At 34.1% G+C, this 18,236-nt stretch overlaps 1 protein-coding gene, 1 long non-coding RNA gene and 1 pseudogene across 2 annotated transcripts in view; 2 read left to right on the forward strand and 1 right to left on the reverse strand.

Annotated features, from left to right (window-relative positions):
* The window catches only part of LOC114312247 (G-type lectin S-receptor-like serine/threonine-protein kinase SD1-1), a 2,996-nt gene extending 2,828 nt beyond the window's left edge, over window positions 1-168 (forward strand). The window contains exon 6 of the mRNA XM_082880016.1: window positions 1-168. This exon is cut by the window's left edge and continues 330 nt beyond it. The gene's annotated coding sequence lies outside the window, so the exon portion shown is untranslated.
* Window positions 169-2,865: 2,697 nt separating this feature from the next.
* On the forward strand, window positions 2,866-3,571 carry LOC114322915 (interactor of constitutive active ROPs 4 pseudogene; annotated as a pseudogene).
* Window positions 3,572-10,053: 6,482 nt separating this feature from the next.
* Window positions 10,054-10,566, reverse strand: LOC145794863 (uncharacterized). The gene is made up of 3 exons (XR_014334824.1): window positions 10,485-10,566; window positions 10,323-10,391; window positions 10,054-10,165 (listed from the first exon to the last, which is right to left on the reverse strand). It is a non-coding gene; the product is annotated as an uncharacterized LOC145794863 (long non-coding RNA).
* Between the last annotated feature and the right edge of the window lie 7,670 nt (window positions 10,567-18,236).

The following is an 18,236-nucleotide window of genomic DNA, read 5'->3' on the forward strand; positions in this document are numbered from 1 at the left end:
CCGCTATACTATTTATCGTGTAGAACTTTATAAGTGTGTAGATAAATATATGATATACATATATGAATCATTTGTGCTGAATGTGCTATCCTTCCAATCTGTTTGATTGACTTTCTATAACTGATTTCAAGCATGTTATATAACTGATGTCCTCAATCAGTTCTGTCATATGCAAAGCCATTACTTGATGATTTTTTTCCTTGACATTGGTTTTCCATCTTAAGTCTAAAGGCACTCTCTAAAATAAATTTTAATCTCAGTTGTTAATTGAATTGATCAGTTAACAATGTATTTGGTTAATCCTTTTGCTCCAATGGAAGTAAGGCCAGCCTTTAGGCAAAGACGAGCAATGCCGCTGTCTAGGGTCCATTGAAACTTAGGGTCCCAAAATATTGACCCTCGTATTAAATCAAAAAAATAAAGTAAAATAACTTATTAATTTTACTTAGTAGGTCACAAATAAAATAATAATAATACTAATAACACTAACAAATATACCAGTAAATATATCAAATAGGCCACAAGACTCCATATAAGTTATACCACTTTGCATGTAACCTAACTTATATATTATCTAGTTGATATATTTGTTGCTACGTTTGTTAGTGTCCTAACATGACTGCAAATCATTGGCCAAAAATAAAAAATAAAATAAACATTATTGCAAATAGAAAGTGTTCATTCCAACGCAAAAGGCCCATCAAAATAAAATATTTGGTGGTTCCACATTAGCAAAATTTGTTTTGTGCCCTAGAGTTTTTTTTTTCTTCAAAAAATTTGTGATAATTCCATTCTAAAAAAGATGTAAGGAATTAGGTTAAGTGAATATTTTTTATTGGTGAGAAGTCTATGTTTTGTGAAATAGTTTGGTAAGAAGTCCGAGAAAACATTTTATTTCCAATTTTAGTCCTTGACTTTTTTTATTTGGTTGACTTTTCATTGACTATTTGTTCAAATTTATATCTATTTGTTCAAATTTTTTGTCTATCTGCTCTAATTCATATCTACCTGCTCAAATTTTTTGACTATGTGTTCAATTTTTTCCTCTATCTATTCAATTTTTTTCATAAATTATATCTATTTATTCAAAAAAAAATTTCAAAATTATATTTAACTGTTCAATTTTTTTCTCCTAAATTCTATCTATTTGTTCAATTTTTTTTTTATATCTATTGAAAATTTATGTCAACATTTTTGTTTATCTGTTGCAATCATCATCATCAACATTAATTTTTTTTTCTAGATATGTCTTATACATGCACACACTCACAGATATACATACATACAACCCAACCCAAGTCACCAAATTCTATTCTATCTATTTGTAAAAAATAAAAATAAAAAAATCTATATGTTCAAATCTCTCATCTTTCTCCCTATCTGTTGCAATCTACTTCTTTTCATTATTATCAGTATCATCAACAACAACAACAAAAAATAATAAAACAAATTTAAAAAAAATTCAAACATAGGTTAAAATCTCTCTTCTCTCATCTTATCTGTTGCAATCTTCTTCTTTATTATTATCATCATCACCAACAACAAAAAGAAAAAATTTAAAAATTCTCAAATCTCTGAGAAATACTACAACAAAGAACAATCTTGCAGTGAAATGAAGGTGATGTTGGTTTCCCAGACTACAGTTTCTTAGCCAAACACCATCTTTTCGTCACTAATCAAATGTTAGGGTTAGGGTTTTCAAATCTGCAAGAGGTTTTCAGCTCCGGTGGTTGGGGACAAAGTGGGAGGGACGGTGGTGGAAGATATGGTGGCAGAGGCGAACTCAGAACTCAAATCTCATAGTCATCTAACTCCGATCTCTAGTTCGATGAGCTCACAAGCATTGAAATCACCGCGACACCACCGCGAGCAGCAATGACCTCTTGACCACCGTGACACCGTCACAAACCTCTTGACCGCCAAATCTTTATTGTTCGACTTCAACACATTTGAGAGAGGCGTTGCTCGATCGACTAGAAGACATCATTAATGGCGGTAAAGTTGAGCTTTTGGGGATTTGAGAAGGAGAGAGAAAGAAAGACATAGAGAGAGAGCCGACTGACCATCGTGGAAGAAATGATGGCGGGTAAGGAGTGGACGGTGGCAATCGACGAAGAGCTGACACTATGTTTGGGAATTTAGAAGAGAAAAGAAAAGTAATGATTGTGATTTCTCTCATTCTTGTTTGGATAAGTAAGAAATAAAAGAAAGAAATGATTATGATTTCTCTCCTTCTTGTTTGGTTAGATTTCATAAGAGAAAAGAAAAGAAATTATTTTATGTTAGATTACCAAAATAACCTTTTTTATATTTTCAATCATTTTATTTCTTTTATTTTTACAGGGACAAAATTGGTATTATGAAAATATTGGTTTCTTTTCCCTCCCAATCTCTTCACTTTTGGAAAGACTGAAAATGAGGGTTATAAGAGAATGAGTTTCTCTCCATTTTTCTTCATTTCCCTCCACTTAAGTTATCCAAACAAGTAAGAGAAATTCTGTTTGTGAGAGAGAGAGAGAGAGAGAGAGAGAGAGAGAGAATTTATGGGTTGTTTGTTAGGTTTGGTTTGTGTATAGCATATATATACCAAGGGTACTTTGGTCATTTTATCTAAACTTGTCCTTATGGACAACTTGTTGGGAAATTCTATTTCCATACACCAAGTTTCCTTACTCTACACACTTAATGAATTTTTTCAGAATCACAATTTTATCTTTTTAACAAAATTACCATCTCACCCACCACCATCTCATCCACATATCTCACAATTTCTTCATACACATCTTACCCACCACCATCTCACTAGCCACTTCACCGTCGGCCATCACCTCCCATACCCAAACCTCAACCATACACAGGAAACTGATGACAACAACCGGAAAAAATGTCATGAGATTCCCGGATGACAACGACATGAGATTCCCGATGACAACCAGTATGAAAATTGATATTTTTGAAGTTCCAATGGAAAAAAGTGTTAGTGGAACCTAAGGTTGAATTCAGCGAACAGATTGATCAAGAAGATGGTGAAGAGGCCAAACCAATTAGCATGTTAACTGAATCACCAAAGACACAAAAACCTACATTTGATGACTTGGCCTTCAAGAACGATGAAATAAATTTGTTGAAAGATAAGTTAGAAGAGAAAGAGAAGGAACTAGAAGTTTTTTACCAAGAAAACGAGAGCCTAAAAGGTCAGCTCAATGAAACAGCTTTAGAGATATCAACAGGTCAAGCCAAGGAAGAGGAAATGACTTCAAGTTTGAGCCAACTAGAACTAGATCTGGAAGAAAGTAGAGCCAATGAAGTCAAGTTGAAGAAGAAGCTTGAAACTGTGGAAGGAGTGGAAAAAGCATTGGAAATCGAAATGAAGAAACTAAGAGTGCATATAGAGCAGTGGAGGAAAGCGGCTGATGCTGCATCCACAATGCTTGCTGGGGGCATGGAGATGAATAGCGGGAGAAGAATATCAGAGAGGTGTGGGTCCATGGATAAGTAGTTTGGAAGCGAAGGTGAGGGTATATTTGGAGTGAGAAATGATGGAATGAGAGGATGTACACAGAGAATGTGAAGATATATTTGGAATGTGAAGTGTGTAGATTGAGATAAAGAAATAAAAATCAAATTACTAAATGTGTGGATTGAGAAAAGATATACACAGAGATTATTTGGTGTATGGAAATAGAATTTCCCCAAAGTGTTTGAGTGGTTGGACTTCTGGCCAAACGAAAATTGAAATTGGATTTACAAACCGAGTACCTTTTTTCTTTTACTTTATTTAAATAAATCAAATCTATTTGAAACTTGGAAGATTAGCAATGAATGGGTATTTTTTCACTTCTCTCCCTCTCCCTTGGTATAGTTTAGTATCCCTCTCTATTTTTATAGTTGAGTTACATTAGGTTGTGTCTTGTTTTGTTTAGATAAGATTAAGTTCACATTGTGTAACTCAACACTTATGTTGGTATGTCTTAGTTTTCTATTTTTCGGAATCAAATTATCACCAACTATTCATTAATTCATCATTATGTGAGTTGAATTTTATATTGGATTGTGGATTAGAATATGGTTACTTACGTTATTTTGCCACACTTTGTTCAATTTTTATTTTAGTAATATAGTTTAAATTGTTCTGATGTTTTTTTCCCCCTTATTGTAAACTGAATTTTGCAATCTGTGTAAGTAAATTTTAGTGGATATAAATTGAAGTTAATTTTTGGGATTTTTATTGATAAATCCCATTTAGAAGTGTTTTAACTCAAGAAGTCAATGAAGGAATTTTTTAACCCATTTAGTCCCATGTATGTATAGTTTTATTCCATAAAGTCCTTTTTCTTGGTTTACACAATTTTATTGGACACTTATGCCCTTATATTTAATTTTGATACCCTTATAAATATTTTTTGAATGGTTAGCAATTTTATGATGTGAACATTCATATTTTAAAATTCACATTGGTAGGAATGTAAAATTGGCCCGTGGGCGGCCTGAAACCTGCCCGCGAGCCCGGCAGGCCCGGCTCGTTGACAATGTGAATATTCACATTGACATGTTAACATTCATATTAATAGGAGCGTAAAATTGGCCCGTGTCCCGTGGCAGCGCGAAACTCGCCTGCGGCCCATGGGCGGGCCCGGTTCGGCCCGTTGACAATGTGAATATTCACATTGACATGTTAACATTCACATTGATAAGAGTATAAAATTGGTCCGCGGCCCATGGGCTGCCAAAAGCCTGCTCACAACCCGGGGCGGGCCCCGCCCGGCCCGTTGACAATGTGAATATTCACATTGACATGTTAACATTCACATTGATAGGAGTGTAAAATTAGCCTGCGTCTCGTGGCTGCCCGAAACCCGCCCACGACCCGTGGGCGGCCGGGGGCGGGCCCGGCCCGGCCTGTTGACAATATGAATATTCACATTGATAAGAGTATAAAATTGGCCAACGGCCCAGGGCGGGCCCGACCCAGCCCGTTGACAATGTGAATATTCACATTGACATGTTAACATTCACATTGATAAAAGTGTAAAATTGGCCCGCAGCCCGTGGGTGGCCCAAAGCCCGACCGCAGCTCGAGGCGGGCTTGGCCCGACCCATGACAATGTGAATATTCACATTAACATGTTAACATTAACATTGATAGGAGTGTAAAATTTGCCCGCTGCCCGAAGCTTACCCGCGGCCCGGGGTAGGCCCGGCCCATTGACAATGTGAATATTCACATTGACATGTTAAAATGCACATTGATAGGAAAGTAGAATTGGCCCGCGGCCCGTGGGCTGCCCGAAGCCCACCCACGGCCCGGGGCAAGCTCGTTTGGGTCTTGGCCCGGGCATATCCGAGACCCTAGGTTAGGGCTAGGGGTGGGCGCAGATCGGTTGCGGCCACGAAACCTCCAATCCGCCATTCGTCCGCCAAATTGGCGGATTGGAGAAAATCAATCCGCATCCGTCTGCCAATCCGGCGGATGCGGATTTGGCGGATTGGCGGATGGATGCGAATCGGTTTGGTGGTATGAAATTTTATAAATTTTCAACATACAAAAAAAAAAAAAAAAAATTTGTGCATAATTCAACATCTATTTATTCATTATAAATTATAATAGGCAATGCAACCTGGACATAATTCAAAATTCAAAATCATTTATTCATGGAAAACATTCACATCATTTGTTCAAAATCATTTATTCATTCACATCTATGAAACATGAAAAATATTGTGCATAATTTAACATCTATTTATTCATTACAATGGGCAATGCAACCTGGGCATAATTCAAAATTCAAAAGCACCCAAAACATTGTAACTTGGATTGTAATGGGCATAATTCAATATTGGTTCCAATGGCCATAATTCAATATCACCCAAAACATTGTGCATTCAATATGCATAAATCATCTTACACATAAAATATAAGGAAAACATTGTGCATCCATCCAAGTAATAGTCATCCAAGAGTTCCAAAAATAAAAAAGTTACAGTCATCCAACAAACATTGTGCATCCAAAAAAAAAAGAAGTTATAATCATCAAACAAATATTGTGCATCCAAAAAAAATAAGTTACAGTCATCCAAAAAGTAGCAAAAAAACCATTCAGTTCTTTTCACCAAATCATGAGCCATGTAAACCTGCACAAAAAAAAAATGAAATTATTTAATAAAGAAAACACTAAAAAGTTTTAAACTTAAAACAAGTAAACATATGTTAATAACATTTAACCAAGGGGAAATATTTTACCAATAATATTAAACTTCAATAAAATTAGTCTCCGGACTTGAGCTTGAACATGAGCTTGACTCCGAAACAACTACACAAAAAACATAACACAACAAAAATATGTAAAGTAAAGATAATGAATTTTGAATAATACAAAATAACTGAAATGGATAAAAAAAAAAATAAATTATTGTATATATTACCCGAATCATATTGTTGTTCAAATTGCTCAACATCCTTCATTGCTTGTCTAAGGCATATTGGAATGTTACTTCGAAACCAATTTTGTGCACAAACAAGAACCTCCACTATCTTGGGAGCAAGTGAACTACGAAATGGATCAAGTATTCGACCTCCTGTACTAAAAGCCGACTCAGAAGCAACAGTGGAAATAGGCATCGCCAACACATCTCGTGCTATAAGTGATAATACTCTATACTTTGTTGCATTAACCTTCCACCACTCCAAGATATCAAATTGAGAATTATTCCCACCTTTCTCAATATCACCCAAGTACTTGTCCAATTCCGACATACTCCCACTACTAGAAAATTGCCCCTCCAAAAATGAGTTAAATTGAGAGTTCACAATAGAGTGTGGGTCATTTTCATCTATCACCATATCTACTGTTTCATTTACATTGGAGGCATGCACATTTGTTGGCTCAAGTGTGGCATAATGATCATACAATTTGCCCAAACAATTTTTGACCTTGTCTAACATTTCTTTCACTTTCACCATATCTCCACCAAAAATTGTTAAAAAACAAAATTGCAAGTATGTCATTTTTCTTCTAGGATCAAGCACAACCGCAACATACAAAAGTGGATTGATTTTATCCCCATTTCCCCAATACTTGTCAAACTTCTCTTTCATTTTCTTTGCCATTGAAGACAAAATAGGATCATTGTCTTTGATTAATTGTCCAATCATATTTTCAATGACAAAAATTTCAGTGTAGAATGTGTTTGAAGTAACAAATAAAGACCCAGAAAATCTCTTTGTGGCATTGTAGAACATTCTAAGAAATTTCAAAAACACCCTACAATTATCCCAATCCTCGGCTGTAGGCATCTCTCTCCTCTCACCCCCTTCATTATCCAAAAAAGTAGTGTTTGTAATTGTAGTCCTCCTCACCCATTCTTTAAAAAGCACTCTCAAATTTTTCTGCTGCCTCCAACATAAGATATGTTGAATTCCACCGTGTTAACACATCTAGGCACAAGAGACTCTTACTCTCAATTTTCAAACTTTCCACATACTTTTTAAAAGTGTCAAGGCGGTTTGGAGAAGACCTCACATACCTCACTGCATGCCTTATATTCGCTATACAAGACTCGAGATCCTTCAATCCATCACTAACAATAAGATTTAGAATATGCGCACAACAACGCATGTGTAAAAATTCATGGCCCAAGATAGTTCCCTTCCACAATTTTGTTGTTCGTTTCAAGAATCTATATCCACAGTTAAGGTAAAAAGGCCATCAATGTCCCACTCCTTTAAAAGTGCCTCAATTTTTTTACCAAGAGTTTCTCCTTTGTGGTCTTCAACTTGACAAAAATTTATGATCCTCTTTTATAACTTCCAATCATCATCAATGAAATGTGCAGTTAGACACATATAACACAAATTTTGTATGGAAGTCCATGTGTCCGTGGTAAAACAAATTCTACGCCCCTTCACAATTTTCTTCAACCTCTCCCTTTCATTGGTGTATATGTCTAGAATGTCCCTAGCAACGGTATATCGAGATGGAATCTTGAACTTGGGTTGCATGACATTACAAAACCTCTTAAAACCAACCCCGTCCACAAATCTAAAGGGCGATTCATCTATTACTATCATCTCCGCAAGATGCCTTCTAGTAACTTCTATAGAAAATGACGTAGCCACAACATCAACAACATCCTCCCCACCAACTTCTCTAGGTTTAAATCCCAATGATTGTTGCCTATGAGTATCCCTATATGGATACTTTGTACAATTTTTCAAATGACTTAACAAATTACTTGTTCCATGACTCTTAGAGCCTGCCATATATTCTTTCTTACAATACTTGCACATAGCCCTATCTTTCCCATCAATGCCCTTAATCTTTTCAAAATGATCCCAAGCCTTTGATGTTGTTCTTCCACTACTACTAGTTTTGACCAAAGGTGGTCTACGAGGGGGAGGATTAGATTGGGTAGAGGGGTCAATAAAAGATGATTCGGGCTCAACATTAGGACTCACAAAAAAAGTTTCTTCACTTGGCGGATCCATGGCCAAAAGATTATCAAATAAACTGCCAACAACCAATAAAAAATCATTCAAAATATGCTTTTCAAATCCATGCTCTTTTTGAAAAACTAAGAGATTAGTTTAAACTAAGAAGGATATTAAATGGATAGAGTTTGTGTTCACTGGACAGAGTTAAATGGACAGAGTTTAAATCCATGCTCTTTTTTTTTGTATTAAATGGACAGAGTTTAAACTAGGACTCACAAAAATATAACTTTCATTTTAAGGTATACATCATAAATTAGGACAGAGTTTAAACTAGGACTCACATTATACATATTCATCATTTTGATCACAATATAGAACAGTAATTAAGATTATTGGCATCCTACTGAAGTAATGATATATAAAGTCAACAAATGCAATGTTTTCAATGATGCATTTTGGCATCCAAGTTTAAGTCTGTAATTTGGAATAATGGACATATATGTAAATATCAAATGATGATAAAGTTATCCAAGATATGCATATAAGGGTGCAAATAATGTTATGATAATTATATTTTTTCATTAATTTATTTATCATCTTATCACTAATTTAATGAGTCTCCCTCCTATTCATGTATTTTATTAATCTGATAATACATAATATAAAAAAAAAAAACCACAATCGTAATATTATTGGAATGAATAGCTTTTGATTCAATTAACTCTCTCTCGAAAAAAAAAAAAAAAAAAAAGTTGCAATAAGACCAAAGTTTGGGTATTAGTGATATACTCTGTTTGGTAGGTGAGAAAATGTAAGAGAAGTAAAATAAATCAAAACTTTGAATTCTATTTTTTCTTTTAAAGGCATTAACACAATGAAAACTTCCAAATCGAGTTTAATACAGCAATTTTGGAAGTTTCCATAGAACATCAACAAACATTCGAAACTTTCAGATTTCGAGACAGTTCACAGTTTTTTTTTTTTAAATATATTTTTGAGAATCTGCTTTTCAACCTAAATGTAAAATTTGTTTGAATAAATTGACAGCAATTCATTATTGAAAAATTAGGAAAGAAGAGATATCTTAAGACTTAAACCTTCATTTTTTAATGCGGAAAAATAACATATATATATATATATATATACTATTTTCCTTCGCTTTCTCGACAACCAAATAGATGGTTATAGAAAATCAAATCTCTTGTAACTACGCCATATATCTACAACTCGATCAAACACACCGTACTTCCACAGTCTCAAAACAGATTCTACATTATATTGGGGAGAAACTTGGTCCTCATTTGATAATCTTACAAGTGCTTTAAAGATTCATCATTTGATAATCTTATTCCATCTGGGGAGAAACTTGGTCCTCTTATATCTCCTATCTTTTTGAGGTTTAGAACCATACAATTAATCAACAACAAAACAGATTCAAAATAGATTCTACATTATATTTATATTTATGTTAGTATTTTAAGAGATAATAGCCCATACTTCCACAAACAGATTCAAAGAAAAATTTCACAAACATCAACAACAATCAATCCTAGTATAGCCCATACTTCCACAGTCTCCAAACAGATTCTACATTATGTTTATGTTAGTATTTTAAGAGATGATAGAAGTAAGAATAAAATAAAAGGCTGATTAACAAAACAGATTGTTCAAAAAAATAAACCAAACCTCTCTGTGGTTCTCTCTGTATTCCTTTCTCTGTGTGTAGTTTTAGAACTGGAACAAAACAAAATAATAATAATAGATTAGAATCTAAAAGATTAGAAGTTTAGAACTAGAACCAAAAAAAAAAAAAAAACCAGTTAAGATTCAGAAGAAGAAGAAGAAGAAGAAGGAGAGAGAGAGAGAGAGAGAGAGAGAGAGAGAGGGGTACCTCAGTTACAGTCAGTGTAGTAGACTAGACTGTATATCGATCAATCTAACCATCTATTTCGTTTTAGAACTGGAACAAAAAAAAATAAATAGATTAGACTCAGATCAGAAGAAGAGAAGAAAAGAGAAAAAGAGGAAAGCAGAGAGAGAGAGAGAGAGATACCTCAGTCAGTAGTGTATCGATCGCCGACGCCGTATAGATCGTTCGACGATGGGTGGGTAGGATAGAGAGAGAGAGAGAGAGAGAGAGAGAGAGAATGTCTGTCTCTATCGAAAATTAGGGCAAAATGACAAGAGGGAGGCCGATGGATGCATATCAGAAAGGAAAAGGGGGAAAATGAGGAATCAGCCAAAAATAAATAAAAAATAGCCAAGGGGTGGTTGGGTCGGGTCTGGCGACTAAAATGGCGGATCACCTGCCACTCGACCCGAACCCGAAAAATGCCATATATCAGGCCCGCATCTGCCCGCCACGTGGCACGCATCCATCCGTTGGGGGTCGGGTCGGGTCGCGGGTCGGTGGATCCGCTGCACAGCCCTAGTTAGGGCCTAGGTCATCACTTTGAAGCCCGGCCCGGCCCGGCCCATCGGCCCGCTTAAGGCCCATTCAAGGCTCGATTCGAGGCCCAGCCCGCCCGAGGCGCAATGTATTTTTTTGTGGAAAATAATAAAATTTTGGTAGAAAAAATTAAAAAGAATTAAAAAAAAATGGCCAGGCCCGCCCCGGGCCGCCCACGGGCCGTGGGCGGGTTTCGAGTAGCCACGAGGCACGGGCTAATTTTACACTTCTATCAATATGAATGTTAACATGTCAATGTGAATATTCATATTGTCAACGGGCCGGGCCGGGCCCGCCCTGGGCCGCTGGCCAATTTTATATTCTTGTCAATGTGAATGTTAACATGTCAATGTGAATATTCACATTGTCAACAGGCCGGGCCGGGCCCATCTTGGGCCACCCACAGGCCGTGGGCAGGTTTCGGGCAGCCACAAGGTGCGGGCTAATTTTACACTCCTATTAATGTGAATATTAACATGTCAATGTGAATATTCACATTGTCAACAGGTCAGGCCGGGCCCGCCCCGGGCCGCGGGCCAATTTTATACTCTTATCAATGTGAATATTCACATTGTCAACGGGCCCGCCCCGGGCCGCCCATGGGCCGCTGGCGGGTTTCGCACCGCCACGGGACACGGACCAATTTTACACTTCTATTAATGTGAATGTTAACATGTCAATGTGAATATTCACATTGTCAATGGGCCGGGCTCGCCCCGACTCGACTCGAATTTTTCCGTGCACCCACGAGGATTGACATAGGCCGGGCCCCTACACATTGACGATATAAACATTGACATTGACGGTGTGAACATTCACATTAGGGGTATTTTGGTAATTATGTCACCCATAGGACTTATTGAAACATAAGAAAATAATATGAATTAAATGGAACATAAGTAGATGAAAATGGTATTTTGGTGTTCTTATCTCAAATAAGACCTAATGAAATAGTAAAAAAGAATATGGATTGGATGGAATAAAACTCTTAAAAAGTGAATTTATCAAAAAAAACTCCCTTAATTTATTTATTTTTTTCTTGAATATCTAGGCCCATGTTAGGGTTTCGTCTAGGGCACTTAGCCAGCAACCTAGTGAGAGAGAGGAGAAATCAGTGGGGATCATTTTCCTTTTACATATATAAATGCATATAATTTCTTTAACACACATCTTAATTATACAATTAGAACACCAACACGTAATTACTCCCCAAATTAACAAATAATAAGTTCAAATAAACAGAGGCCAAATATAAAATGAGACATAAATGTCTATATTCCTAGCACTGCTTATTAACAAACTCTTGGCACACAAAATTGGATTCTATCGTTATTACTTTTTGTCAGGTTACAAACAATCATCTTCTTAACAGATAGAAACATGTCATGTTGAGAAGATGATTACTCGACAATGAGAAAAGGATAAATTATTTTCCAAAAGCTGAGGGTGTAACTTTTGCTATAATTTCTTTTCACAAAAAAGTTACACCTCAATATGTTTGTAATTATGTAAGCCATCACCCCATGCGGAAAGAGAAAATAATAAAATAGAAGATGAAAAAATCGAATTTTGAAATACAAATATGTTTTGTTTTGAAATTCAAAAATTGTTTCTGAGTTTTTTTTTTTTTTTTTCCTTTCTTTTTTTGTTTTTGTTTTTGTTTTTAGTGAATTTCTTTCATATTTTTATCATTTTTTTAAAAACTTTTTAGATTCACTAATTTTAGATGTATTTAAAAGAAAAATATTTGTGAAGAAATTAAATAAATTTATTAAATTCAAAAGTGTATTATTATTTTAATTTTTTTAATATTTGTATATATATTTTATAGATTTCTTCATTTAGATTAGGTGTATACAAAAGGTAAAAAAATGCATAACCATTTTAAGGTTGTTAGGTTAGGTCCTGTTTGATAAGTGATTATTTTAAGTAAAAAGTTACTAAAAGATCAAAAAGAAATTAATTAATACAAAAAAGTCAAATATTCTTTTCATACAATATACAAAGTCAAAGATATATTCACACCATATTTTGCACTATTCACACCATATTTTGCACTTTTTTTTCGTAAGATTTCAAAAAATTGTTCCCACCTCACATTTTGGTCTAAAAAATCATAAAAAATCACTTTACAAACGGACCTTAAGGCACACATTAACCAAAAAAGAAAAAGAAAAACAACCGTGCTAGGGAGCTCGAAAACGAGCTCCCCTGAATCCCCCTAATTTCTCTTTTTTTTTTCTTTTTTTTTTTTTCAGCAGAAGGAAGAAGAAGACGGAGAGGGAGGGGGAGGAGGAGGAGGAGGAGGAGGAGGAGGAGGAGGGGGAGGGGGAGGAAGGAGGGGACTGGAGGGGGCCTTTCAGAAGCAGAGAAGGAGAAGAGGAGGAGGAAGGAGGGAGGAGGAGGAGGAAGGAGGCGACTGCGACGGCGGGGCTGGGACGGCGGGGCTGGGCTGCGACGACGACCGGCGGCTGGGCGACGACCGGCGGCTGGGCATCGGCGATCGTCTTCTCTCTCTCTCGCTCTCTCTCTCTCTCTTTTCCCCTCTGCCTCTGCTTCTCTCCCTCTCTCCTATTTCAGATCGAAAATGGAGGAAAAAAAAAAATATCCCCAAAACGACGTCGTTTTGGGGATTAGGGGGGCCAAATTCGAGCTCTCAAACATTATTCAAAGAAAAATCAGCTTGGAATACAGTTGTCAAATACTAAGAAAAAGGATAAATTATAAATATATTTTCTAAAATTTACTTAAAATATAAATTATTTATTATAGTTCTGCAAATTATAAATGTTCTCTTATCAGAGTTTGTCAATTAGCAAAATTAATAATAAAAAAAATAAAATAAAATTTCTTGACTTCCCTCTAATACAAAAATATAATTATCATAACTAAGGTTTTAAAAAGCGGCCGCAACCGTTACGTAACGCTGTTATGTAATGGTTGTGGTGGTTACCATTATCCGTTACGGCCGCTATAGTGATGTGACAGAAATTTACATGTATAATAGTCGTTTCGGTGTTACATAACAGCCGTAGCAGTACCATAACAGTCCGTTAGATACAGTTACACCATTTTACAATATTCTAAAGAGTTTCTTTTTTCCAAAAAAAAAAAAAAACTTACAAAAAAAGAACAAATATGTAAGTGATCCAAACTCAAAGAAAAAAATCTTATATGAATTGTTTTCTTTCTAATTTTTTAAAAAAAATTTATGGCACAATTTTTATTTTAAAATCCTTTCGTTTAATAATTGTGAATATTTTTTATTCAGTCAATTTAGGTATTGGTAAAAAATAATTTGTAGACATTTAAAATCAATTATTCTTAAAATCATTAATTATTGAAATTAAATGTAAAAAGTTCTTTTTATAGTGATTTGAAAATATGAAATATATTAGATCATACTTAAAAATTAACAAAAATTGATCAAGATTTATTTTAAATCCCAATAAATGTGATTCTGAATATAAAAAAAATATATGCATATCGGTAAAAACTGTTAATTAACTTAAAATGGATCATTTATTACGCAATTAGAAATTTTATATAATGTAATTTTCAAAATTATAAGAAATTATTTGTAATTTAAACAAATCTCAACAAATATATTTATAATTTACCATAATTTAAAAAGACTTCGATTATGTAACCTGCTAGTTGTTGAACCAGTCAATGATTTTCCGAAAATTTGGTCTGTTTGATTTTGTCTTCCAAAACAAAAATAATGAAAAATTCAAAACTCTCACTGTTTTATATAAATTATATAAACACCTCTTAAGATGAGTGATTCTACTTATATCATTAGTTTATCTCTTTGGGTGTGTTTGTTTTGAAGGATTAGGGGGTGAGATTGGACTATTAGTCCCATCGGACTAATAGTCTATTGTTTGTTTCATTTTTTTTTGTTCCGGACTAATAGTTTCCCCGGACTATTAGTCCCACAAATATGGGACTATCCTATCCCATGGGGGGAGGTGGGATAGAAACCATGGGATTAGTATCCCATGGGATTAGTTTGTGAAATGTTCATTTTACCCTCCATGCTATTACTTAGCAAACAATTAGAAAATGATAAAATAGTCTTTTGAACATTTATAAATTATTTTTTTAGCGTTTTTAATTTAAAATTATATATTAAATAAAAAATTAAAATTATAAATTAAATTTAATTAAAAATAATAAATTATAAATTATGACCTTATAAATTAAATTTTTTTTAGTGTTGTTAAAAAATTAAATTTACATATTAAATTAAATTATTTTTTTAGTGTTGTTAATTTAAAATTATAAATTAAATAAAAAATATAAATTATAAATTAAATTTATTTAAAAATAATAAATTATAAATTATGGCCTTATAAATTAAATTTTTTTGTGTTGTTGAAAATTTAATTTATATATTAAATAAAATTATTTTTTTATTGTCGTTAATTTAAAATTATATATTAAATAAAAAATATAAATTATAAATTATAAATTTAATTTAATTGAAACTAATAAATTAAAATAATTAAAATATTGTGCAAAAAATAAAATAAAATAAATTTTTATTTAATCTAGCTAAAAATAATTAAAATATTAAAACTATATTTAATATTGCTATTACTTAGTAAATAATTGAAAAGGATAAAATAGTCATTTGAGCATTTATCATTCTCCATAATATCCCAAACAAATATTGGATAACTAAAAATAGTCTAATCCAGACATCTAATCCTATGACTAAACAAACATAGGATACAAATTTAGTCCAACCAAATAGTCCTGAGACAATATATCCCAGGACTAATAGTCCGATGGATTACAATCCCCCTTTATCCAGTCCGTCCAAACAAACGCACCCTTTATGCCATCTATATGAGATTTCATGTGTGAAATTACCTTTAAGGATTAAAGATTAAAATTAAATACATTTATTATCTCCTTACATCCATTGCTTTTCAACCTCTACTGCTCTTCTTCCCTTCTCATTTTTTATTCTCTGCTACACATCTCTTTTCAAAAAGTGAGAATTATAGTATTTTGATCATAGAAAAAAGCAATGGATGAAGAAACAGTGGTGAAGAACCATAAAAAAAGTGAAATAGTGTAGCACTTTGTGCTTCCAGTTATAATAGAACTATAATTTGATTCTTTGATTATCTTGATTGAGAACCTTCTTAATTGATATTTGAGACTTAGTTGAGGTGTTACCATAGTGGTTGGGTAAGATTGAATCAAAAATTCCAAATTTGAATAATTGTTATTGAGTAGTTTTCACACTTTCATCATTTTCTCTCTCCATACTTTGAATCTTGATGTGAGGCTAGAACCATTTGAAAGCTTACTTCTGGGGATTCAATTTGGGCACAAGAACAACCCTAAACGGACAAGAGAGCTATACATGTATGAATTTTGCATTTCTGTGCTGGAAGCATACTCGCTCGAGCGAGCTTTTCTTCGCTCGAGCGAACTTCGTGATTTTAAGAGATTTTGGGAGTTTCTTTTGTATGCTCGAACCAAGCTTCCTTTGCTCGAGCGACCACGTCACTAACATACATTATAAAGTAACTTTTTGGCTGAAAAACTTTATTTTTCTCTCTCTCTTCTCCGCCTATCCTCCAAACCCCAAACACGAAACCCTAACCTTCCAAACTCTTGATTTCTCTTCTTTTTACTCAAGATTCACCCCAAATCTTTCAAGAAGGTTGAAGAGCAAGCATAGATCAAGATTTCTACCGATTGTTTTGCGATTTCATTGGAGTTTCAAGTTGGCTCTTCATCTTTAGCTTCAAATCTTGAGGTAGGGATTTCTTTGCTCCTTTTTAATATCTCATCTATAGATAGATATGTGATAGATTTTATTTCATAAAAATCATATCCATTGTGGAGTTCTTTGAAAATCATGAAAAGGGGATCTAGGGTTTGTCATTTGGGAATGAGATTGTTAAATTGATTGTTGTTTAGGTTAATTGGGGAGTAATATTAGTATGTTTATGTCGAAAGAAGGAAAAACCCTAATTTAATGTTTTTACTTGGTGAATTAAAAGGGATTAAGTTGAATAATGTTTGTAAATTGTTATTATGGTTTGTGTAAATGTGTTAATAGCTCAAAGGGAGAATTGACTATGGCATTGGAATTATTTTGGATTGAACATATTAAGTTGAGTTGGGTTGTGGTTTTGATATCCATAGATTTAATTTTGTGAAATGAAAAGAATGGATTGGGATAAAGGGTGGAGTATGTTAACTTGGAAAATAAGAGAATTGATTTTTGAAAGGGAAGAATGAAATTATAACACTATGTGAATTTCAAAAATTAACTTGAGGTTGGATTATGAATATTTTATTTTACTATTGTTGTCGTTGGATTTAAAATCTCATGAGAGTTGGATTATTATAATACGTGTATTGAATTCATACATTTAGAAGTTTTGTCCTTGGTCATCAGTGGAGGATGACATTGTTGTGTTGAATAGTTTATGTGTATGCATTACACTTGTTGGTTGTACTTTGTCATGTTGTGATGATTGGTAACGTATACTATGCTGAGAATGAGAGGTACCATTACCTTCCAGCTAGCGCTTGGAGAATTGGTTGTGCTTAGAATAAGAGGTACCAGTACCTTCTAGCTAGCGCCTAGAGAACTTGGCATAGGTACCATTACCTTCCAGCCGGTGTCTGGTAAATTGGCATTTCATTATGAAAAGGTGTATCCTTGGCTTACCATGCTTATGGCAGGTAGAGCATAACTTATTTATCATTATTGTCTCAGTGTATCTGGGTATATTATGGGTTATGATGGTTATGGTTCTAGAAGGCCAAGTTGCCTCATTTGTTGAATAGATAGTTGTTGGTTGCTTGTTGTTTCCTTTTATACTAAAGGTATACATATATAGATATGAATGTGTTGGAAATGGACGTAAGTACTGTATTGAGATTATGAATAATGTGAAGGACATCAGATACTTGTGAACATGTTTTGAGAAGGCAAATCAGGTGTAAGTCCGGAAAGTAGGAGAAAACGTAATGGGCTTGGTGAAATTGTTTTCAAGAATTTGTTATTGTCATATGAATTTTGGAAAAAGGTAACAAGAAAAGTGAATTACTTACGTTATTGAATGAAATGAATGATTTTGAGAAAAGTTCTTATATTCATATATTTCTGTATAAACCGTTACGTTATTTATATAGTATGAGACTAAGCATTCATGGTCATAGCTATCTGTAAGTTGTTATTGTTTAGGATCATGTTGAGATCCCCACTGGACTTTATGTTCATCCTACGTTGCTAATCCTTTTTCAGGTGAACGTCGAGAAGTGTTTCAAGGTCATGGATCTTCTTTACCTGTTGGCCATGAGGCCTTTTATTTGTGG

Source organism: Camellia sinensis, chromosome 7, assembly GCF_055761805.1.
Source record: "Camellia sinensis isolate YWXY chromosome 7, ASM5576180v1, whole genome shotgun sequence".
Classification (NCBI taxonomy): Eukaryota; Viridiplantae; Streptophyta; class Magnoliopsida; order Ericales; family Theaceae; genus Camellia; species Camellia sinensis.